The sequence below is a fragment of the Protopterus annectens genome, chromosome 14.part0 (assembly GCF_019279795.1).
Source record: "Protopterus annectens isolate FY-2018-M chromosome 14.part0, PAN1.0, whole genome shotgun sequence".
Lineage (NCBI taxonomy): Eukaryota > Metazoa > Chordata > Ceratodontiformes > Protopteridae > Protopterus > Protopterus annectens.
The window spans coordinates 1,006,672,719-1,006,696,936 of NC_056748.1; the positions used below are offsets into that span (position 1 = coordinate 1,006,672,719).

General features: G+C 38.9%; 1 protein-coding gene across 2 annotated transcripts in view; it reads left to right on the plus strand.

Annotated features, from left to right (window-relative positions):
* The first annotated feature begins 306 nt into the window (after nt 1-306).
* LRRC27 (leucine rich repeat containing 27) overlaps nt 307-24,218 on the plus strand; it is a 1,872,580-nt gene continuing 1,848,668 nt past the window's right edge. The window contains exon 1 of one of the 2 annotated variants that reach the window (XM_044056815.1): nt 307-464. The gene's annotated coding sequence lies outside the window, so the exon portion shown is untranslated. Of the gene's footprint in view, nt 465-546; nt 605-24,218 lie in introns of those variants that run through there. The other variant, XM_044056816.1, reaches the window with a different exon arrangement.

Sequence of the window (24,218 nt, forward strand, 5' to 3'; positions counted from 1 at the left end):
ACCATTTGTCTTAGGAAAGCTAATGTAATTTAAATCCTTACCTCTTCGTGGACAGAAAAAATACAAATATGTAGTATTACATAAACTCGTAAAATCGTATGAAAAACTTGATGTCCTTGTCATTGCAAAGCCTCTTTTAAAGGTTCATACTAACTACAATTTTGGTTACGAAGTCTTGCCCTGACGCATTGTCTTCAGTCTCGACAGTAAACTCTACTAATATACTGGGATAAGTGACACAGAATCGAAGCATGAAGTAACATTAAGGAAGTTTGTCCCTTTCAGTGGACCCGTACTGCGTCCTGTTACCATGGAGATGATTGTTTTCTTTTGTAGCAAATATATCTCCCAAGTACTGTAGCTTAGAAAATTCTCTTTTGCAATGACAAGGACATCAAGTTTTTCATACGATCTTACGAGTCTCTGTAATACTTCATATTTGTATTTTTTCTGTCCACGAAAAGGTAAGGATTTAAATTACGTTAGCTTTTCTGACAAATGTTTTTCTATAGGTGTTCAGTCTCACGTGTTTTTGTAAATGTCTGTGCGGATTCAGGAAATGAATGGGTTTATGTGCATGCAGAAAATGAAACTTTTTAAGCGAGTAGGTATTTGTCTCAACTATGTAATCGTAATTCTTAAATAAAACATCTTAACCATTTATTTATAAAACTAAAGCAGAATAGAAACGAATATTAGTGGTAAACTAAAACATTTTCTTAAAATCAAGTAGTATGGTAATATGATTTACATATTAAGCTGACACTGAGGAATGGGGAGTTGGGGAATGAATGTTAATATAGTGCTTGCTTGAGGACTGTTGCATAGGTTAAGTGGTGCAAATAATATATTTTTCTTCAAATAAAGTATGCAGATAGCTTTAAGGTGCACTGCGGGTCTTTTTTATCTATTTCTTTAAAGCGTAGGTTGGTTAATGCAGCACCCTTTTCAGCATCGGCGGTAATAAAATAGCGGTCAGAAATGCAGATGCCTAAATAAACACCGGTATAACAACCCATCCATTAAAATGTTTTGTACACTTAAAAAAACGGGTATTACCTCAACATGCGTCTTTTGAATATTACGAAATGTAAAACGCTAATTCCTGTCATTATTGGCTAATTAGTAAATCGATTTACTAGAAAGAGGGACAGGGCAAATAATGTGAAGCAAAATCGGGAATGTTGAAAGTTACTAGAACAACTGATTTTGCATCCACATATTTTTTTCTAAACGACAAGCAAGTATGATTTACAAAGGTAATGCCAAAAACTCTGAGGTAATATCAGGGACCTTGTAAGTTAACAGAACAAGAAGTTTTGCATCCACGTGCATTTTCTGTACCATAAGAGCTATGAAGCTAGCATGTCTGACATTACTGACCAAGTGTAATTTTCCTTAGTTTATCAAACATTTTACAAGGGCTAGAAGAAGAATCCGGGTAATTCAGCAAAATAAGGCCAATGTAAAAATGTTTTATGTAAGCACTCGAGGTGTTGGAATTAAAGTAATGTTTTTAAAACTTCCTTATTGGGGTATATTGCCTGATGGTACTTTTCGTATAGGATTAACAGTGTTACAGCAGCAGCACACAGCTCTCAAACTGTGCTACTGCCATTAACATAAACAGTACTCGCATACACTGCCATAGACCAGCATTCTCCCTTATCCTCTCAGTCACTTTCTAGACCATTTGTCATAGACCCTACACACAACAAAAAAGAGATTAATTATGTGCGTACACAGAAGAGAGAATAACATGGACACATTACAACCCCCAACAAATTGCTAAGTACATGATACTACAATGCAATGATGGCATTCTATATTCCATAAGAGGATAACATAAATTTACTTATTATGCAGTTACTTTAATCTGCTATATATTTAAACAAAGTAAATTAAGTTTTAACAAGCAGGAGCCCCAAAATATGTTTACTGTTTGGTGAACTGTAGAGAGGAAATGGCAAGATCTATGATGATTGGTGGTGAAATACCAAATAATCTCTTAGGAGTACCAAAGACCATAACCAAAAATTTAATAGCACATATAGTTAACTCATTCTGAGATGGCCAGTTCTAAATTAAGGTAAAATCTTTTTGTAGTTACTACACCCACCACCAGGCCTGTTACCAGGCCTATTACAAGTGAGTATAGTGGTATGTGAAAGTAAAGGCATCTGTCATCAATTGTCTTTTAACCAAGACTTCTAAATAGCACTGATCTTTGTTATGCAGTATAGACCAAGCTGCTAGATGTGCCCACTTCTTAGTGATACTGCAGTTCTGTAGTACCGCAGCTGATAGCAGTTTAGAGGGCGATATTGTACTTGAAGGCTTCACCTTGTGTTTCGTGCAGAAATGGGCGTGTCACGAATGATTGACTACCAGGTCTGCATATGTAGTGAGCCATGATTGACATGACATTCAAACAATGCAAACGAATGGACTTTTTTTTTGCTAAAAATAAAAGCACACTCTTGAAGAATTTTAGTTGCTTGTTATATTTTGAAGTGTTTCAGATACAAAAATAATAGCTTTTTTGCTAAAATAAAAACCCACTCTTTTTAGAATTTTAGTTGGTTGGTAAGCGATTCAAATACAAAAATAATAGCTTTAGTCGACTAATAAAGGGAACTTAGAAAAAAAAGGAAACTTGCCATTTTAATATCCCCCTCCCCGACAAGGACACACCTGCCCAAATAAGGGACTGCCCAGCCTAAAGGAAAACTGGTGGTAACCCTAGGTCAGGACAAGAATAAGAAGTGAGCTTATATACTTTATTTTGAACAAAAAAATGTATCTCCCGATCATTCGCTAAAAAGTGACCATGTAGTTTACCATTTAATTGAAAAGAAAATGTACTTTGCAGACAGCCAGATGCAGGAACAAAACATAGTTTCTGAAATATGTCTTTTATTTAATAAATACGCATTTCTTTGTTTATATTAAAATAAGAAACAAGCAATTGTTCTCGAAGACAACACAAGACACGTACTAAAAGCTGGACAGTGTATTAGGATTCTTCGAGAGAATACGTATTCATTAGTGCCCGATTACGAAACAGCACGGGGGTGGGTTTTTGCGGGGCTTGCCACTGCGCATCTGGTGAGGCCCTCAAGTGCAATATCGCCATTTAGAGTTATAGCTGTCATATTTTGGTCCTGAATTTACATGTACATCTCCAGAAAGTAAAATGACAGTCATTGATAAAATAACTGTAAACTTTTTTGGGCGATATTGTAGTTGAGGGCCTATCCAGTTCCTTTCGCGCAGAAGTGGGCGTGTAGCAAATTGAGTGACAACCCGGTCTGCATATTACTTGGGGTTTTCGACAAACAGGCAATAAATTCTATATATATTTTTTTCTTAACATTTCCGGTCTACTAAAACTTGCCGTTACACACAATATGTGCATGTCAAAGTTCAGTCATGCTGCAACACCCTGTGATACTTAAAGACTTAACCCCACAACTGAGTGAAAGAAAGAAGAAGCGGTTACACTTCCGTTATGATTGCATGCTGTACTGACAGCACATAACCGTTCAAAGTGTCAATATGAGATTTTGGTGACTGTTTGACTATTAAAAGCACTGTGACAACGGAAACACTTTAGTTTAAATAAGAAGCTATTACGTTGTATCAAATCCATAATTTAGCAGTTGGCAGTCCTCTTAAGAAACTGAAATACCCCAAGGTCGAGAGTTTTTTTTTTGTTTAAATGTTGGTTCACGCCATACCGGTAATTTACTTTCAGTTTACTGTTATACTTACTATCCTAGTACAACGTCAAGTGCACTTTTTTTTTTTCTTCGGTTGTACATTGGGAGGGAATGCATATTCATGAATGACATATCACGGGGGTGGGTTTTGGGCGTGGCTTGCTACTGCGCATCTGGTGAGGCCCTCAACTACAATATCGCCCTTTTTTGTTTGTAAAATGTTTTTAGCTGTATTGATGTTGTAAAGAGGCGAAACAGAAAATATATAGTATTTCCAAGCTGTGGAGGGTGAAAAAAGATAGAAGTCAAGGCACCACTGTCTTTTGCCTATTCTACAGCTGTTTGGCTGTAGCATGTATTTGTAAATATTTGCGTCAGAGTGGGAGTTGGGGGTTGAGGTCATCTTTAGTGCTTTAATTGAGTATGTCAAACAGCAGGAGGAATAAGAGATGCCTTTGGAAGTAAGACATTTTGTTTGTAAAGGTATGAATATTTTAGCGTGAAGACAATTTGAATGTGAGTTATTAGGGGAAATGTCCTGGAAAACAGAGTTATTAAACCAGTTATACCTCAAAAATATGTGCACACTATGGAAATTAAAGGCATATGACTTTAAAGGGTCATCTTCTTGCTGTAGTTGGTACCACGCACATAGCAGGCCTTCTTCTTCAATGATTACTGGCAGTTGTTCTGACTTGTAGTGACCAATCAGCACCTTTTCTTCTTAACAGTGTGAACCCATGACATTCACCTCTTCACTCTTCCCTAGTTATAGCTTTGATATAACAATATTAAAAACACATAGACACTTCACTCTGATATACTTCTTTTAAATTGATGTACATTACAGCTGTTATAGCTGCAAAAGATTTCTGTTTTTTTTTTTTTTTTTTGTGGGTGCTACTTGTGTGATAGTGAAAGATTTCAGTCTAACAGAAGTAAGCTGTGGTTTATAAAGTTGTTGTACACCACAAACCTATCTTTTTGCTAATTTTTGACTGTAATCAGTGTTCCATGTACTACATTAGTATGCATACATATATCCACAGATGCGGCTGAACTGTTGTATGATATGATTTATCATTAAGTTTTGTGTAGTTATTTGTGGCCTTTGTGGGTCCCACTAGTGAGCAGTATTTTTCCTGATATGATTTTGTAGTCACAGGTTTCCAATTTCCAGTGTTTGTGCACAGTCTTTTCAGTGTTCTGCAATAATATTGAATGAAGCATGCAGGGAGATGGCGAGACATTAGCAAATGTGATTAAAAAAAAACAAAAAACAAAAACAAATGCAATTGATATATCTTGGAGTAAATAAATCCAAAAGAAACTATAAAGTGAAGAAGTTAATTTAGATTTAATATAGCGGAAGGCTGGGCAAGTGCAAAAGCTGAGCAAAGACTTTTCCCCACATTGACTGACTTAAAATGGATAAGATAGACTAGAGAAATTTGGAAGATATTAGTTGCCATATGTATGGCAGAAAAAAATGTATTTTTGCTTTACTACAAATTTTGCAGTGCTTAGTACTCGGACATCTTTAATGAACAGAGTGGAGTATTACTGCCACTTCATATTTGAGAGAGTATTCAGAGTTGTTCAGTGAAAATACTGTTATTGCTTTTTTCTATTTTAGGATGTCTAGATTTGCAAAACAGAACCTCAAAACTTTTATTTTAGTCCTGGTCTTTTAATGGGGCTATTTTACATGGTCGACAGTTCAGAAAGTTGACTTTCATATGGCCGAGACCATATGATCAATTTTCTGAATGCCGAACATGTAAAGTAAACATTAAAACACAACAAACACTTACCTTAAACTGCTAGCAGAGGGGCTACACAATTTACCAACTCCGAGATCGCACTACAGTGCGGAAGTGGGAAAATTTCCCATTCCGCACTGTGCAGAGATAGCGGTTCCCCATGGTCGGCTTTTCAAAAGTTGATCATATGGTCTCGGCTATATGAAAGTCGACTTTATGAAAAGTCGACCATGTGAAGGGGACCCCTTTTAACATATCCAAAACCTTTTGTCATGTTGCGCTTCATTATTTAACATCCGTCTTTTCTTCTCCTTCCTATGGCCACTTTGGGTAAAATGCAGTGCTGTAGTATAAAAAAAAATGTTGAATAAGCATTAAAATTCACTTGTCCTCACTACTATTTTCTTTAACACTATGCAAGTGTAGCAATGACTGCTTAGAGTTGTTTGTGGAATGTGGTATGCATTTTGGCATACATAAAAGATAGAATGGGCTCTTTGGAACATGGCTCCAGCAATGGTTTTAAGGGCTGGTAGAACACTACCATTAATTAAGATAAAACAACCTGTTCCTCATTCTTATACACCAGTAAATGTAGTCACTTTAAACCATGTGTTAGATTGCTGGAAATAATGCTGCAAATGATGTGCGATTCTGTACATCTAGCTCAACATCACATTCAAGAATTTGAGTTTGTTTAAAAAAAATCACTTTCATACTGAGCACCATGTGTGCAAGTTTGCTCAGGTACTGTCTCTGTGCTGGCTTCTTTATTTTGCCAGAGAATGTTACCTGGCTCTTTAAGGGGTGGCATTTGCTTGAATGTCTCCATCTGATATGACAATATTTTTATATGCTTTCACTTCGGCTTAGAGAAGTTTCTAAGAGGAAGTGAGTAACTTTATGTTGATTAATTAATATATATATATATATATATATATATATATATATTATATGTAAATGCTAAATTTAGTTCCATTGCTATAAAGAAGCATAGTAAGTTGTATTGTGTATTTTAAAACTGAGTTATGTGAATGCACTGAAACAGGGCAGCATGACCAGCCCATTTAATTCTAAAATGTTTGTAAAAGTGAAGAAACAAAATGACCCAATGCACTTGTGGCAAGGTCTGCTGGTGAGAAGCTTCTGTTGCTTGTTTTTAATCTCATGTTTATTCTGTTAAGTCTAAGATACAGGTGTGAACTTGAAACTGAACTTTTCCGTTTTCTTATGAAATAAGCCAAGCAGGCTGTGATTTATGGATGTGAGACTTTTCAGACAGCATCGTGTTTGTGTAGGGGAAGCTGCTGGGGATATTTGTTTTTCCTGTTAAGTGTTGTTATTGGGAAATGCAACCTCATTAAACCACTGAATAGTAATGGAAATGGTAACCTATGGAACAGGAAAGGGGGGCATCTTGATGGTGTAAGGAAATGTAGTTCTTTGTAAAGTATCATTGATGTTCTAGCAAAGATCAAAGGAAATTAAAGTAGAACTGGTCACACAGGATTAATGTTTTTATTATAACTTCATGTGTTCTTTGCTGATCATCACCTACATATAGCAAGCTATCTGTGGAAGCACACCGGACATGTAGTTGTGTGATAACAGAACAAGTGATTGGCAATTTTAGCTTTTCTTCTCTTGTTTTATGTGGCTGCGGACCAGATTTATTTTGTGAGTAAAAAGCTGAGTTGTTCTCTGCCCTAACTCGGTTACAACTTCCCACAAAGCATACTTTTGCAGTTCTGCCTTTTTGAAATCCTGTTGTTCATAATTTGGATGATGTAGCTTCTAACCATATTTAACATATTTTTGTAATATTCCTTCTGTTTTCGATGTTGATATAGGTGATGGTAAACAGATATGATAAAAGTATATTCACTGCACATTTTTCATCTGTGTCATATACACACATTTAGGTATGCATGAGTTTAGGTAAATAGAAAGTACCTTCCTAATGTACTAGATGGGGTTCATTTATTGGCTTCAGAAGCAAGAAGGGAAGATGTCTTGCATAGATATATACACATAAAAAAAAATATATATATATATATATATATATATCTACACACACACACACACACACACACATACACATACACACACACACACACACACACACACAGTACATACATTTAACTGAAGTAATTGCATAATATGGCATCAGTATTTCTTTCTAATACTTTTAATCCCTAAAAGCATTAACACAGAAGTGTGGGAGGGGCTGTGAGGAAATGGTGATGATATAATAATTGCTGTAATATAATCAGTATGCAGCTTGAGTGCATGTCTAAACATCTTCATTTAGGTAGCAGAGAGATTGGAGGGCTTAATGTGGAAACCCAGTGCAGAGTAAGTTCTTGCTTCTTAACAGCATGCTCAGAAAAAGTTATGTTCATCCACATCATCTGTTCCATTTCTCTTTCTGCCTTAGAATCTTTAGAGCAACAGTCAGCATTTTTCAGCTAAGCTTTTACTTTGCATAGTTGCAACACCAGACTGCAACACATTTTAATTCCAGTTTGCCACAGCACTGTTTGTGATCTGATTTGGTTGGCCAATACTGCCTTCTTTTGTAAAACCATGTTACTGTATATTAAAAGACCTTAATATATTTCCCCTTTCCATGATAACTGCACAAATATCATTTTGCTCATTACCTCTGTTGCCTCTCGTTTTTCAATACATACAATTCCCGCTCATTCCTTTTTTAAGGATTGCACACAATATTATTTTTTTGCAGCACACAAAAATGAACCCCCTCTTTTCTGTCAGAGGATTTAACTCTTAAAAGAAGCACCCAGTTCTTGCTTTGCATAGTAGTAGATATTTCCCCTGTCAGAGGGTTTAACTTTTTAAAAGCAACACACTTTTGTTTTCAACATAAAATGAATCCTATTTTTCTTGCTAGAGAGGTTTGCTTTAAAATCCGCATAATTTTAAAATATTACTTTGTTTTAATCCTGGGTATTAGTAGTTTTGAACTCTTTCAGAAACGGCATGCTATTGAATTCTTAGCTTCATTACCACTTCATACAATACTTAAGAGTGTAGATAAAAACGTAAAGTCTAGTCACCATTTCTAATAGTTTACATTTCAGAATTTGTTTATTTTTTCTCAGAAAGCCAGCACAACAGATGTCCTTACATTCTCCGCTGCAGTATTCCTTACTAATGGGATTCCCTGCCGTGAAGCCCTCCATCCGGCCAGTTTACAAATGTTTACCGTTGCGGTTAAAGTACACCAAACATCACCTGCTTACTCCTTGCATAAAATAGGGCATAAAGGTAACATTTAGGTGTACCATCCTCAGAACTTTTTTGCCACCAGTCCGAATGCTATTTTAACCGTCGGTCTGTTGCACACATCTGTATTTTTTTTTTTTTTTTTACCGTTTTTTCTGTTTATTGGCTTTTCTGTGTTTACTCCTGTTTGCTGGAGTCCTCACAGTTGCAGATAAGTACCCAGATGGGTTTTTGGTTACTTCTTCCATTTGTTTAGTGCTGTTTGGAGTTAGTTAGTCATCCAGGAAGGGTAAATGCCAGTGTGGGAGATTGATTCCCCATAAAGACTGTCATGATGTGTCTTTTTTGCCTTGGTGCTACTCACGACCATACGTCTTGTTCAGTTTGTGCGTTTGTCCCCAAAACTCTTCATAATAGGCTTTCTTCCCTTTCCTCGTACCTTGAGAACCAGCGACTTAAGTTTCTTGCTGTGGGTACTATGGATCGAACTTCCTGCCCAGAGGGTCAGCCATCTGCGAAGAAGGTGCATAATGTAAGGCTGGAATCTTCTGGTGTCCAGCCTCTGCTGGGTGTTTCTCCTGAGGTTATTATGCACTCAGAGGCTCACCCAGTTGTATTGTCAGATTATTCTACCGCGTCTGGGTTGGAGGGCAGTGAGGATCTGGCAGGCAGCACATCCGATGACGCTTTGCAGGCATCCATTTTGGGCGTTCAGAGGGGACCACAGTTGACTATTTCCGAGAGGTCTAATGGGGTTCCGCAGTTTCTCTTTTGGGAAGAGGTTCCTACTGCAGTTGTGGAATGCCGTCCTGAGTCTGGGCCTTCTCAAGACAGCTGTTCCTTTGACGAAGAAACAGAAAACTAACCGTGTCTCTTCTGCTCCTAGGGATCCACAAAGTGAGGTGGCAGGCCTTTACTCAGGGGTTATTTAATGCTTTACTGTCATTGCAGCCTTCTCAAGGGGTTTCAGTTTTTACTTCTCCTTGGTACGCCTCTTCCCCTAAAAGGTCAAGAAAATTCCATTCTTCTGAGGTGGATTCTGATAACTCCCTTGCTTATTCTGCCCAGATTCCTTCTCCTGTAGACTACAGGACTGAGGAGGAGGATTCTCATACTCTTGATAATCCCTCTGAGGAAATTTCCTTTGGGGACACTATCTCTAGGATGATGGACTTTTTTAAGTGGGATTGTGCTCAGGTTTCGGATATCCATAAGCGGTACTATAAGTTACTACAAATGGAATCTTCTAAATCTGCGGCCATTCCTCCTGTCTTGCCTGCTTTAGTGGATGTTTTTTTCCACTGCCTCTAAAGTGCCAAATTCTCTGCCCCCTGTTACCAGAAAGTCTGAGGATTGTTTCTTTTTGTTTAAATGTCCAGCTGCTGACCCCTCTGTGATGTAGCCTCTGATAAGCCATCTCAATTGCTTCCTTCGTCCAAATTACTGCCTTCTGACAAGGACAGTAGGACCATGGATAGGCTGGTTAAGAAAGTTTTATACTTCCTCTACCCTAGCTTTTAGGTCTATTAATTTTCAGCCCCATATTTCTAGGTATGTCTTGGCTCCTCTTTCTCAGGCCTGTCGGGTTCTTTCTGAACACGTTTCTGAAGGTGCCATCCTTTCAGATGTTATCCATCCAGTCCCTTTTTCCTCTCTTGCTTCCTCAGGCCTTTCTGGTGTCTCTGGACCTCAAGGATGCTTATCTCCATATTCCAATCCATCTTCTTTTCAGGAGATTTTTGCATTTCTCTGTTGTTTCCTGGCATTTTCAGTTCTGTGCTTTGCCCTTTGGCCTTTCTACTGCCCCAAAGGGTGTTCACCAAATGCCTCGCTCCTGTGATTCCCTTTTGCAGGCTTCAAAGGATCCAAATCTTTCTTTATTTGGATGAACTACTGATTCAAGCATTTTCTACAGAGGTCCTCTTGCAAAATCATCATTTTACTATTTCTCTTCTTCAGAGCCTGGGGTTCGCAATAAACTTCAGCAAGTCTTCCCCAACTCCTTCTCAGAATTATGTCCTTCTGGGTTGCAGATTTCAAACTTTGCCAATGCTGGCATCCCTGCCTCCTCCAATGGAATTAACTCTCATATCTTTCTTTCAAACTCTTCTTCCCCCGGCCTCCATTTCAGCCAGGGAGTTTCTGAGAGCTCTGGGGTTCATGGCTTCCACCATTCCGATGATTCCTCTGGCCAGACTCCACATGAGGAAGGTCCACTGGTTTCTGAAGTCAGTGTGGCTTCAGCATGTGCATCCTTGAGACTTTCCTTTTCCTCTTTTCCTGTGTCTCAAAGTCAAAATTATGTGGTGGGTTCAGCAGTTGTCTCTGAATCCAGGGCTCCTGTTTCAGCCTCTGCTTCCCTCTTAGGATCTGTTCACAGATGCTTTAGATGTGGGATGGAGAGCAACATTTGGCTCCCTGAAGGTTCAGGGAGTGTGGTTGCCTCATCAGTGGAAGGAGCACATCGACATCAAAGAGATGAGGACTCTTATGCTGGCTCTTCAGGCATTTCATCTTCTCTTCTCTGCAGGGCCTCTCAAGGTATTCATGGACAATTCCACAGTCATGTGGTATATCAACAAACGGGGGGGGGGGGGTACGAGATCCTACTGTCTTTGCCAGTTGGCACTTCTGGTATGGGATCTGGCTATCCAATATCATGTGAATCTTCAGGCAGTTTACATTCCTTTAGATCGGAACGTTGTGGCAGACCATCTGAGCAGGTCCTTCACTCAGTCCCATGAATGGATGTTTCACAGGGATAGGTTTCTGGACATTGTTCACCAGTGGGATACTCCTCAAGTAGATCTTTTTGCCTCCCCTTTGAACAGACAACTTCCTCTGTTTTGTGTCAGTCCCAGGTCCTCTGGTCTGGAAGGTGGATGCCCTCTCATTTTCTTGGAAGGGGATGTTTCTTTATGCATTCCCTGCCCTTCCTCTCATTCCAAGAGTCCTGTTCAAGATTCAACCAGATGCTCCCAAAATCTTGTTGGTGACTCCCTTTTGTCCGCAACAGCACTGGTTCCCACTACTTCTGCATCTTGCCAGAGGCAATCATCACAAGTTACCTCACAGGGTGCATCTCCTCACACAAGATGAGGGATCTCTCATCCATTCCCACCTGTCCATGCTTCAACTGACACTGTGGATGATAGGGTTTTGATTCCTCATAGACACATTTTTTCTGAGGACATGCTGCAGGTCCTGCAGGAGGCCAGGAAACCTACTACTAGGAAATCCTATTTATCTAAATGAAAGAGGTTTTCCATTGGTGTCTTTCTCGTTACCTGGACTCACTTTCTGTGGATGTTCCTTTGGTTCTTTTTTATTTGTGTGAGTTGCTCAGTGCTGGTTTGGCCTATTCTTCTGTTAAGGCCTACTTCCTTTGGTTCTTTTTTATTTGTGTGAGTTGCTCAATGTTGATTTGGCCTATTCTTCTGTTAAGGCCCACTTATCAGCTCTTTCTGCTTGTCTGCCTTTAACTCCCCCATTAGCTTCTAGATTTGAAGCTAAGCAGTTTCTTAAAGGCGTCGTTAATATTAGATCTTCCAGAAAGCCTGTTCATCCTCCTTGGGATCTTAATTTTTGACTTGGGCTCCTTTTGAGCCTGCTGTTTCAGCTTCCTTGCAACATTGTTCTTGGAAGACAGTTCTTTTGTTAGCTCTTACTTCTGCCAGACGGGTGTCTGAGTTGCAAGCCCTTATGGCTTGTCCACTTTTTTTGATATTTCATGAGGACAGGGTGTCCTTGCGTACTAATCCTTCTTCTGTGCCCAAGGTGGTTGAGTTGTCACTTAGTCTGTTGATTTGCCTACCTTTTTTCCCACTCCACAATCTGAGAGTGAGAGGGTTCTGAGAGTGAGAGGGTGTTGCATACCTTATATGTGCATAGACAGCTCAGATTTTATCTGGATAAAACTAAAGCTATCAGGAAGTCTGACCAGTTATTTCTTTTCATCCTAAGTCTTTAGGTTTGACTGTTTCCAAGCAAACTATTTCCACTTGGATTTCAAAGGCTATTTCTTTTTGTTACACTTTTCATGGTGAGAGCCTTACTTTTCTATAAAAGGCTCACTCCACTAGAGCTGTGGCTACTTCTGGTGCTTTTTCAAAGGCTTAGACACTAATTCTATTCCTGAAGCTCCTATCTGGACTTCTGTGCATACCTTTACCAAACATTACCGGTTGGATGGTATAACCAGAACTATAGCTGGTTTTGCTGCTGCCATTCTTCATGGCTTCTTAGGGGGCTCTGCTGCTTCCTCCTCCCAAATTTCTTCATGAGCTTTTGCACTCTCCCATTAGTAAGGAATACTGCAGCTGTGAATGTGCTGTGAAAGTTGTGTAAAATCTTACCATAATGGTAGATGTCCTTGCATTTACTGCTGCAGTATTCACTCCCTCCCTCCACCCCCCTGCTCTTTTTCCCTTCCTGGCTGTGCAGATTCTCCTTGGACTGCTTTTCCTACTGGGCCACTCTGTTCTGAGAATGGTATGCCCTACCCCACCCAAGGAGTGTGCAGATGATGTTCACTGTACCTTAAAGCAATGGTAAACTTTTGTAAACTGGCGGATGGAGGGATTTACAGGAGAGAATCCCATTAGTATGGAATACTGCAGTGACGAAGGCAAGGACATCTACCATTATGGCAAGATTTTACACAACTGTGCTTTTTTTCTCAGTATACTGCAGTGTACACATTTCAGAACTGCCTGTTTTTTCTCCAAAAGCCACTAAACAAATTTCCTTAGTATATCATTGCTTATGTGTATAGAGTTTTACTGCAACCACGTTTTTCAGCACTTTGTATATCAGTTACTCTTCACTTTTTAAGCACACCGCACTTTGCATTTACTAACAAGACTTTTTTTATATATGTGGGAATTTCCTCAGGTTTTCCTAATTTACAAATAATTTGAAGCAACAAAGCTTTATGCTTAATTTAAAATGCAGTAAATCATCGTTTTTGTAATTTGAAAGTTCATCATAGTTATACCACACTCACTACTTGCTTCTTCATAGTGCAACAATGTCTCTCCCCAGTGCACATCCTTCAGCATCTTACTATTATTGGCAATGTATATCCATAGCAAGTGACATTCCAGCAATTTACTATGCACTTCTTTTAGTAAGCAACACTTCAGCAGCTCCATGACACTTTTGTTACTGTGCCACTGTTTTCAATTCTTTTAAAATTCATTTAAGAATTCTTTTATTTAGTTATTAGTCTGGCTTCTGATTCTGACTGTGGCAAAAATAAGCCTTTGACTCTTTCACACATAGTTGAGAATTGTTTGGAAAAGCTATGCCTCAACCCCCACCATTTCAATACAGTGAACATTTGTAGCATGCACCACTTTGAGCTTTACTGTTTGTTAGACTGTCACTAAATCATACACGAGTATATCTTACCTTTGTGGTTACTTGTAGCAGAAATCACATGTTGCCAAAAAAGGCAGCAGTCTCTCAGTAGGCACCCACTAAATACTCTCCCTGTCTTTCTGCAGGTGGCTGTGATAGCATGCTGACAGTGGCAGTTTTAGAGGTGGGGAAACTAATGCACTAGGTTTTAGTACTGCAGGAAGCACTGCAGAAATACCAAATATTGTAGTTTTGTATATTTTATGCTAAGCTTTACCCACTGCAAACCACCAGTGTAGTGTGTGAAACAGTGTAAATAATTTAAATATCCCTGAGTTATTTAAAATGCAAGGAAAACTAGTACAGTTCTGCGTCATAAAAATCATCTGAGGAAAATAATATCCTACACTTCTTTTGTCCCTGTTCCTCAGGCTGAGTCAGGATGTGTCTTTTTCACCACTACATCTCTCGGTCTTCTTGGTAACAAGCTAATCCACTGTCATTGTCTTGATAATCCACGGGTCACTTTCTGTAACACCAAGGTTCCTTCTCCTTAATTTTTGGCCTCTGTTCTGCAAGGCTCCCTACTACTAGTTACAGAACTCCCTCTCTGTGAGAGGCCAGTGTCTCTCCTCATGTGTCTCTAGTCTCCAAGGCTCTAACTTCTCCTAGAATAGCTGTTTCTGTCTCTAACCTTTCCTTTATAGGAAGGGAACATGACCTCCTCCATTCAGAGTAAATTTGTGGGTTTCTCCTCTCACTTCTGTAGCATTACAGCTCTGTAACAGTTACTAGAGCTAACAATTGTGTGTGCATATGTACGTGTGTGTGTGCATATGTACGTGTGTGTGTGCATATGTACGTGTGTGTGTGCGTATGTATGTACGTGTGTGTGTGTGCGTATGTGTATGTGTGTGTGTGTGTGTGTATATATATATATATATATATATATATATATATATATATATATATAATATGTGTGTGTGATATATAATATACTTTACAGATGTGTGAGTATTATGTTAGAGACATATTTTATAATTTCATTGCAGCTTATTTACAGTGCAGGCATGAAATGCATTTTTTACAATGCTACAATATCAATTCAGAGTTGGCTCCAACAAAATGAAACCAGTACATTAGTGGTATTTACAGTTCATGTTTTTAAAGTCTCACAAATTTGGCGTTCTGTATAGTTCCTTCTGTTGATGCTGTAGCTTTTACACAAGTGAAACAGTAACTATACTATGCCCAAAGCTGACTAGGGTCTGTGTTGGCTGGAGGGGCCCGCTTAACTTTAAAAAAGAATCCTTTCTATGAATATCCCCATAAGCTTTCCCTGTCATAAAGACAGACAGACAGATGCAGAAACCCTTGTGTCAAGACGTCCTAGCTCAACCTCACACAATGTCCGCATGGAAGATTTTTGAGAAGTGGCAAGAAAGACAGTCCCAGAAACTCTAGCATTACTGCCTGGAGATTTTGGGTTTTCAGCAGAGAAACGCAGTGTTCACACCCACAGGAGATTTGCAGCAGTTCCTCCTCGAGCACAACCGAGAAAGCGAGACAAGAAGCATTCTTGTCTGCAGGAGCAATGGATCCGTTTACTTCACAGAACCGTTTCCTTCTCAGTGAGTGCACAGGAGTGGGGGGGGGGTGAATTCCCTACTTAGTTATGGGGCTTGTCAGAGTCAAACTCTGTAATTTAAGTACAGGGGGTAAGGGACTCAATCCAGCTACCAAACCCAATTTCATCTGGTACACAAACTAAATATGCAAAACTCCTTTATTCTCTTAACTTTACAAGTGATTTAGTTTAGTCTGACAGAAGACATGCATCCTGCTAGTGTGTAACCCCCCCCAAAAAAGTATGATATATGCAGTAATATTTTTCATTTCAGTATGACTTGTGAGCTGTAGAACAAAAGTTACTGCTACAGCATTTATATTTTTTGTAATTGTTTGCTTTATTAATTGAACTAAAGAATTAATTTATTTATTATTGATATGCCTAGATCGTGTACTATAGAATAAACATGTTGCATTTTAGTGCTATATTTTTGCAGTACCTTCTTTAGAGTCTCCAGCAAATGCTAAGCATTTTATATTTGTCAAGTCATGTATTGTGTATTATTTAGAGTGGTGATCAGAACTGTCTGATCTTCAGCATTCCTTATTGTTGCTTATTATTGTGGTTATAGACTTCCCTGCAAGATTGTATTGTAAAAGATTTCTGCATTTAGTTAAAAACTGTTAGTCTGGTAGTTTAATACAGAGGACTAAAGCTCTGACTTGTAAATGAGTTGTTACCTGTGGCCAGGGTGCAGAGTTTGAATTTTTCCACCTTTATTTACTACCTATGTGTCCATGAGCACACCATTTAATTTGTACTAGTCTCCTTAATGATCTTCAGGACTGTAAGCCCAGTTCGTGCCAAACATTTCCTATTGCATAGCTGATCTAGTCCAGGTCATGGCATGGCAATATCACCAGCACACTAATTTTTAATGTGACAGAGACAACACTAATTGTTAATGTAACACAGGCAATTTATTCTTGAAGGATAGCAGGCACTGCATTTGTAGATTCTTCTTTTTTCGGCTTTTCCCGGTTAGGGGTTGCCACAGCGGATCACCTGTCCGCTCATGATTGACAGTGGAGTTTTACTGTGTCGAGTTGCCAGCCCGGTGCCCAACCTTCTACGGAAGACGCACACACGCATGCACTCACGCCTAGGGCCAATTTAGAAAGCACTTTAAATGCAAACTTGTTTGCCAGCAGCTACATCTGCCTTTGTAATAGCTCTCCTTTAATGTGGAATTATTCAGATGACTTTTACTTCACAGATTGTTGGCTTAATTTGGGAGTGACAGCCAAGTAATGGGCAACTGGAATGGTTGTGGAGGAAGGGAGGCCCGATCCATTACCCTGCATTGTGTCCCATTTGACCATGATCTGGCTCTCACTATGCCACCTCTTCCAGCACAGAGCATCCAGTTCTACACTAACTAGAATGAGTTATGGTACAGAGATAAACTATTCTCATTTAGCTTGTTTTTGTTCAGCCTGTGTTTAACAGGAAACTTAAAGGGCTGCTGGAATGCTATCCATGTGCTTAATTTGCATTTGGCATATCTTTATATAGCCATTGCAGGGATGCATGGTTAGTTACTTGGGTTATGCTGCATCCCTATGACTAATATTGTAGTGAAGTAAGTGCCCGAGCATTAGCAAGACATTTTTATTCTATGTCAAACATCTGGTTTTAATGTTAGCTTCTTGCTTGGGTAGCAGATTGAGTATTCCTCGCCACCTATATCCTGACGGAGCAAAACTCCTTGCCCAACTGCAAATGTGTCCATATATACAACAAAGGGTATATTGAAATTAGGAGCTACTAAAACTTGTTTTGAGCACAAAATTGATTTTCTTTGGTTAAAAACCTCATTTACTGCTGTTGTCCATCCTATCTTACCTGGATGCATGCTTATGTATCAAGCCTCGTCTCTGAGGGCAGACTATGGTATCAGTGTTGGTGATGAACGTTCTGTAGTATCCTATTACTCTCAAAAAATGTTTTCACTTGCCAATTGGTATAGGTCAGTTCTTGATGTCTTTTATTTTGTCTTTTTCGGATCTAATCACCCTTCCCCCAATCACATACCCTAAGTAACTGGCTTCTGTCATGCAAAGCACATTAACAGTAAGTGCTGCCTCAACAAGGTACACAGTTAAATACGTTGCTATGAGGATTCAAAACTTTATCCTTGAACCTTTGGAAAGTTTTGGGATCTCTGTGAAGTCCAAAGATAAGACAATACAACAAAAAAGACATTCAGGGTTGAAAAATCCTGTTTTCTGTTTCTCTCCATCAGTGAAGGGATTCTGTCAGTTTCCCTTTGTCAAATCTAGGATGGTCAAAAACTTTGCTTTATTTAGACACCCTGAGATCATACACACTGGACGTTAGATATGCGTCATATTTAGATGTCTCATTTTGTATGCAGAAATCTTTTTAAAATGATGTGGAGCTATCCAGCCTAGAGTTGGACTGTTCCAATCACTTTGGGACTCTTCACTAATTCATAATGTAAGCATTTTTCTCACTTTTTCACTTATTACTTTCTTTGAGACTGTGGTACAGTTTTACATTTATTTTCTCTACTATTTTAATTTTGTGTACTATACAGTGGAGAAAAAAATCTTATTTCCTCAGTAAAACAGTTTTACTGCTCATTTTTGTGCCTGTGACAAAAGTTTTGTCTAGCAGGAATAAAGATCCCGTATTCTGTGTATTTACGTCTGCTCCCAGTCTGATGACAGAAGCTTCATCTTGTCTCCATGGTTTTAACACATTTTTGCTCTGGACTTCTGTTCCCATTTGTTTTTATTTTGTAGTTCCCTTTTAATTTTCTCTGTACAAAAGCAACTAACACTATCACGTTGTATGCTGCCTTAAAATACCAGAAGCTAGAATTTCTGTCCTAGACTCTGTTGAATCGTTTGTGTTTGTTCCTTAACTATTTGGCGTACCATGTTGTATCCTCTCCTGCAAGTTTGTGAACCGTGCTATTACACTTTTATGTTTTCTTTTTTTTTTCTATCTCCCAAATCTCCATTGTTTTGCAGTAAGCCTAGGGGATGTTTCCCATGTAGTAATACAAATGTGGAAATCCCTGTTGAAGCTCGGGTATCTCTTTTTTACAGCAGAAAGGAAGTAGGGAATTAACGGAACCCATTTCTTAACATCTTGTTCTATGACCACTTTGAGCACAGACTTCAGAGTTTTAGTGAAATCTTTCACTAAATCATCATTTTCAGGGTGGTACACTGAAGTTCTTAATTGTTTCACTTTACAACACTGACAAATAACTAGTGCCCGAATCATGGACTGAAACTGAATACCAAACAATGCATTATCATATCTTTTGGGAAGTAATTTTACCCGGGCAGCTACTACAATGGCAATGCACCCCTGAGAGTTGACCCAGTTGTTCTGGACTTGGGAACTTATGTGGACAGTGACTTAACTTGTGTCCTACATGTATCTACTGAAGTAAGCAAGTCCTTTTTACATCACACAGCTTATAAACAAAGGGATTCTGACTAGATCTAGAGATGTCATTGCCCACTTTTACTCAGTCCACATTAAGTCAGCCATTGAGTATAATGCTGCTTTTGGCACGTGTCTGTCTAAACTCAGTCAACATGTAACACCCACAGAAATACCTTTGTAAAAGGATACAAGGCCTAAACAATATGTTGTACATGGACTGCCACAAGGCCATGTCATTGTACTCTGTATCCTAACAGTCTGGCATATAGTGCATCCCCTGCCTCATTACTGATGGACCTAATTCACATAAGTCAAATGGCACCAGAAATAGTCAGTCCAGGAATCCAAACCTTTTCTGCAACATCAGCAGAATGGTTTGGAGGGACAAGTATATCTCTCTGAGGATTCCGCTGCTCTGCAACAGACTCTCCATCCATGTAAAACTAAGATCATCCCTGTCTGTATGCAAGTGCAACTTGAATCTGTGGATGGAAAGTAGAAAACTTGCCCCAATACTGCCCTCTATACTGCTAATGGACAGAGACAGCTCCTAGATGCTTTATCCAATGTGTGGCTCCTCTAAATTATTTATGGTATGATCCCAGTTATTCTCACTACGAGTAATATGTAATTCTCTGTGCAGATGTCCTCAAAGCCCTATCCCTGTACTCTGTCTCCTACAGAAGACTATTGAGGGGTGATCTATGCCTGGCATGCAAGGCATCCTTGGATTTTGCCCTGATGCACCTTCTGCATATCTGCAAAACAAACCGCATCTAAAATGACCAGTCTGAAGACTTAAACTTTGCTTGCAACATAAATGGGTCATGTTGAAGGAACTGGTATGTGTCTCAGAGTATTCTCCTCTGCAACAGGCTTGCCAGACATGTGAAGTAGAGGTCTTCCCTAACCCAATTCAGGTGTAGTGGATGAGGAATCATAAATTCATCTCTGATCAGGCAACTATATCCCTAATGGACAGAGGCAACCTATAAATGCTTGACCACCCAACATGTACCCTTTAGAATAATCTTGAGGTCTCTAAGCTTAACAAAAATATTTGGATGCTTAAAAAGGACCCTGTGGCATTACCCTTTCCATATGTTCAGTGTTAACTTAAGCACCTAAAAGGAAACTGGCTGTGCTTAAAATGGCCCACAAGGGTAGCTAGCCTTGTGCTCATCTATGAAATTACAATAGTGCTTTTCATTTCTGCTCAACTTTCATAGCACAATATTGCCTAAGTTAGGTACTTCTGTACCTTAAGTGCATTGTAGACTTGATTCAAAGGAACCTCATATTCTGGTCCAAAGAGCAGAAGCTCACCAAATCACAACTTTGCACAGCTGCAGCTGAGCATCTGTGTTGTTTACATGTTTGTACTGATCAGTAAGCACTAAATTTAAAGCAGATGTCACTGTTTAACGGTAACAATTTGTACCCGTCTCCCTTATGGATAGGCCAAGAAGTAAATGGTCAAAAATATCCTTGTTCAGCCTGCCTTTAGTTATTCATATACAAAATATACAGTCACATATTTGGGGATACTTAAGGATGGGCAAAACCAAAGCTAGAATTATGAGAATGTAAGGCTAGGCTTCTTCCTAAAATTCTCACAGATCAATGGCCTAAATTGTACCTATGACCCTATAAAGTTGTTGCATTACCCTGGACATTAGTGGGGTATTTTCTTGGGAATCCTTAATCTGGGCAAAAGTAACACTGTCTCTTTTACTATTGACTTGGCATTGTTTTTTTGCAGGGGCACCACTTTGGAAAACTTAGTGGCATAGTCCATAATCCCTAGAATACATTGGTAGTCATTACTGTATTTTACCAATGGACTTTTAAGACCAATTCAGTAATAGGCAGAGGTGTCTGAGACCATGATGTAGTGCAGCCTTTTGCAATTCTAATGAAACTGCACAGATGTTGTCAAATGTCTTTCATTATACCAAACCAATAAAACATACTTAAAATTCTAGCTTCAGATTTGTCCATCCTTAAGTATCCCCCAAAATGTGGCTATATACTAAAATAGACTCAAGTGTTCTAACAAGTTGTAGAACCAGCAGTTTGGTGTAATAGTTTCCCTTTCTTTGTTCATCCTATATAACAAGTCATTTGCAACCCAAAATATGGATACGGGATGGAATTGACCTGCTCATCTGTTTCTCCTACTCTGGCTTTATTTTCTCTGGCCCTGCTTAATGTTCTTAGCCTGCTCATCTCACTCCTACTCTGTATTTTCTCTGCCTGCATGATGTACTGCTATCCCACTGTCTTTCTGAAAAGTTTTGTTGATTATTTACAAATCAGCCTAGTCAGGGACACATTCCTCTCTACTCTGACTTGAAGTAATTGGTATGACCTTCTTATCATTGGAATAGCAAATGTACTTGTTTTCTTTTCTATTTCGCACTCTATGGCAAGCTAATACCAGTGATTTTCTTTGCTTTTGGTTTTGGCAACTCCATTGTAGGTTATGAGAATCCTGTTTCGGACTAACCCTCTTTTTTGACACTTCAAGGGAAAATCTAGGACTCCTTTCAGGTTCCCATTCTTTTATTAGTGAGTTTATCACTATGAGTTTCTCCCTCTTATTGGCCCACAAAAACATCCTTCATTATTTTAGTGATTGGACTCATCTGAAAATATTCCATATCATGCACTGCAGCCTTTTCCCTTTCAGTTCTACACTAATTTTGTCTACTAACTTAACTGTTTTTTTTTCTTGCAAGACTCAGTAACTGGTTTCTCCTAAGATATATATTCTTCTGCCTTTCTAGCCAAAGACAAATATTAGTTCATTTTTGAAGTTGCTGCACTTATTATCAGGATTGTACTTTGTGCTACGGTAGCGTTGTCGCCTCACAGTAAGACGCTGTCCGGTTCGATTCTCAGCTAGAGCGTCTTCTGCGTGGAGACATACATGAATGGGTGTACCTTCATTGAAGGTTGTGTGTCAGGGCTGGCAACTTGGCATGTAAAAATCTATCTGCCAATCATTAGCGGACCAGAGTTCCACTGTGGTGACCCCTAACTGGGAAAAGCCAAAAGACACAACAACAACAACTTTAACAGTGTCTGCTTGATGTTGCCTCCACATTTGTATTCCAGATATAGTTTGACCACAGTGTGTCTGTATCCTTCTCACCACGGTTTTCATATAGCCTTCTCACCACAGTTTTCATATAGCCTTGAACTGGGGAAAGTCTTGAGCTATTACGATATTATGTGATAATTTTAGGTAGTAAGGATACCAGATGTAGTACTTTACCAAACTGAGTTTGAATTTCTGGGTTCTTTTTGGATACCCCTTCCTGTTTCCACGAACACATATTTTATTTACTTTTATTTTATTTTACATTTGTTCCGGGCTAGTCTAACTGGATATATGTCCATTTTCAGTATAGGCCCCAGGAGATGAGCTGTATGACACACAGATAAAATAACAGCAAAAAACATAAAATAACATCAGTTGTATATACAAGGACATTTCTGGTTAACACATAAATATTCAGTGAGGACAGAAATCATTACAGTGTAAAATGCAGGTTCAAATCAACATATAGGTACAGTACATAATGAAAAAAATAGAGGCATACAGGCTATGCAACATAAAAGTACAGTACATAATAGAAAAGAGGCAGTTTAATGTATAGTTATATTAGTAGAGTTTTTCCAAAAATAAGTATCCAGAGGGATGGAAATAATGAAATATAGAGGGAAATGGTAATTATTGTTAAAAAGGAAGCTGGAACAGTTAATGGAAAGTATAGGGTAGGCAGAGCATATTTTGGATATAATAGATAATTAGTCAGGTTTAGTACAGGGACATAACCAGTGTGTTCTGAGGAAATGTTTGTCTGTTTTTGAAGAGTGATATAGAGGAAAGAAAATGGATGAGGCATAGAGGAGTGTAGAGATTAGATGAGTGTGTGCAATAGTAGTTCTGGCTGTAGGTGACAGGAAGGGTTTAATTCTGTAGAGAGAGCCAAGTTTTTTGTTGACAGATTTTATAGTATTGTTGATGTGAATGTCAAAGTTGAGGTTGTTGTCAATGGTAATACCACGTAGCTTGGTAGTTGGGTCTGGTGATATAATAGCACCATTAGTGGATGCAACTGAAAAATCTATGGGTGAGGACTTATGAGTAGGAATGAAAAGGAGGAGTTTAGTTTTTTTGGGGTTTAAGAGAAGGCAACGCTGTGTGAACCATTGTTCAACTGTGTTAAATACTTTTTGGGTAAGGGAGTGAAGTTCATAGGTGGATGTGGCTGAGCATATAAGTGTGGAGTCATCTGTGTATTGTATGCATGTAGCATGGGGGATTGCTAGATGAAGGTCATTGATAAATATGGAGAAAAGGAGAGGTCCTAATATGGACCCCTGAGGGACACCATGGTTAACAGGTAGGTGGTTAGATAGAGTGTTGCGCCAAAGCACAGCCTGTTGTCTTTTATCTAAGTAGGATTGGAATCCTTTTTTAGACAGTGCATCTAAAGACAGGGATTTGAGGATATCTATAAGAATTTAATGATTTACCATGTCAAATGCTTTGGACAGATCGATAAATAGTGCAGAGGAAAGCATATTACAGTTTCGTTTTTTGTTAATACAATCCGTAAAGGAGAGGAGGGCAGTGGTAGTGCTGTAGGAAGGTTTGAAACCATGTTGACAGCCATTAGGTGGCCTAGCAATTGCTTATGGATGCATTTTTCCATTATCTTCGCCAAAGGAGAAAGAAGGGCTATGGGACGGTAGTTGGAGAATTCGGTGGAGTTTCCACCTTTATGAAGGGGGATAATATGGGAGACTTTCCAGATGCTAGGGATGTGACCTTCGCTAATAGTTCTATTGATCAGAATGGAAATGGGGCAGGCAATAGTCTTGGAAGATTTCTGTAGATATTCAATAGGTAGTTTGTCTGCTGAAGGAGAGCATGGTTTCGGTTTTTGGATTAGGGTAAGAATATGGGTTGTTGGGACTGGTTGGAAGAGAAATGGAGAGGGGTGGGGTTTTGTTATAGGTAGGTAATGTGAAGTTATTAGATGATAGCTGACT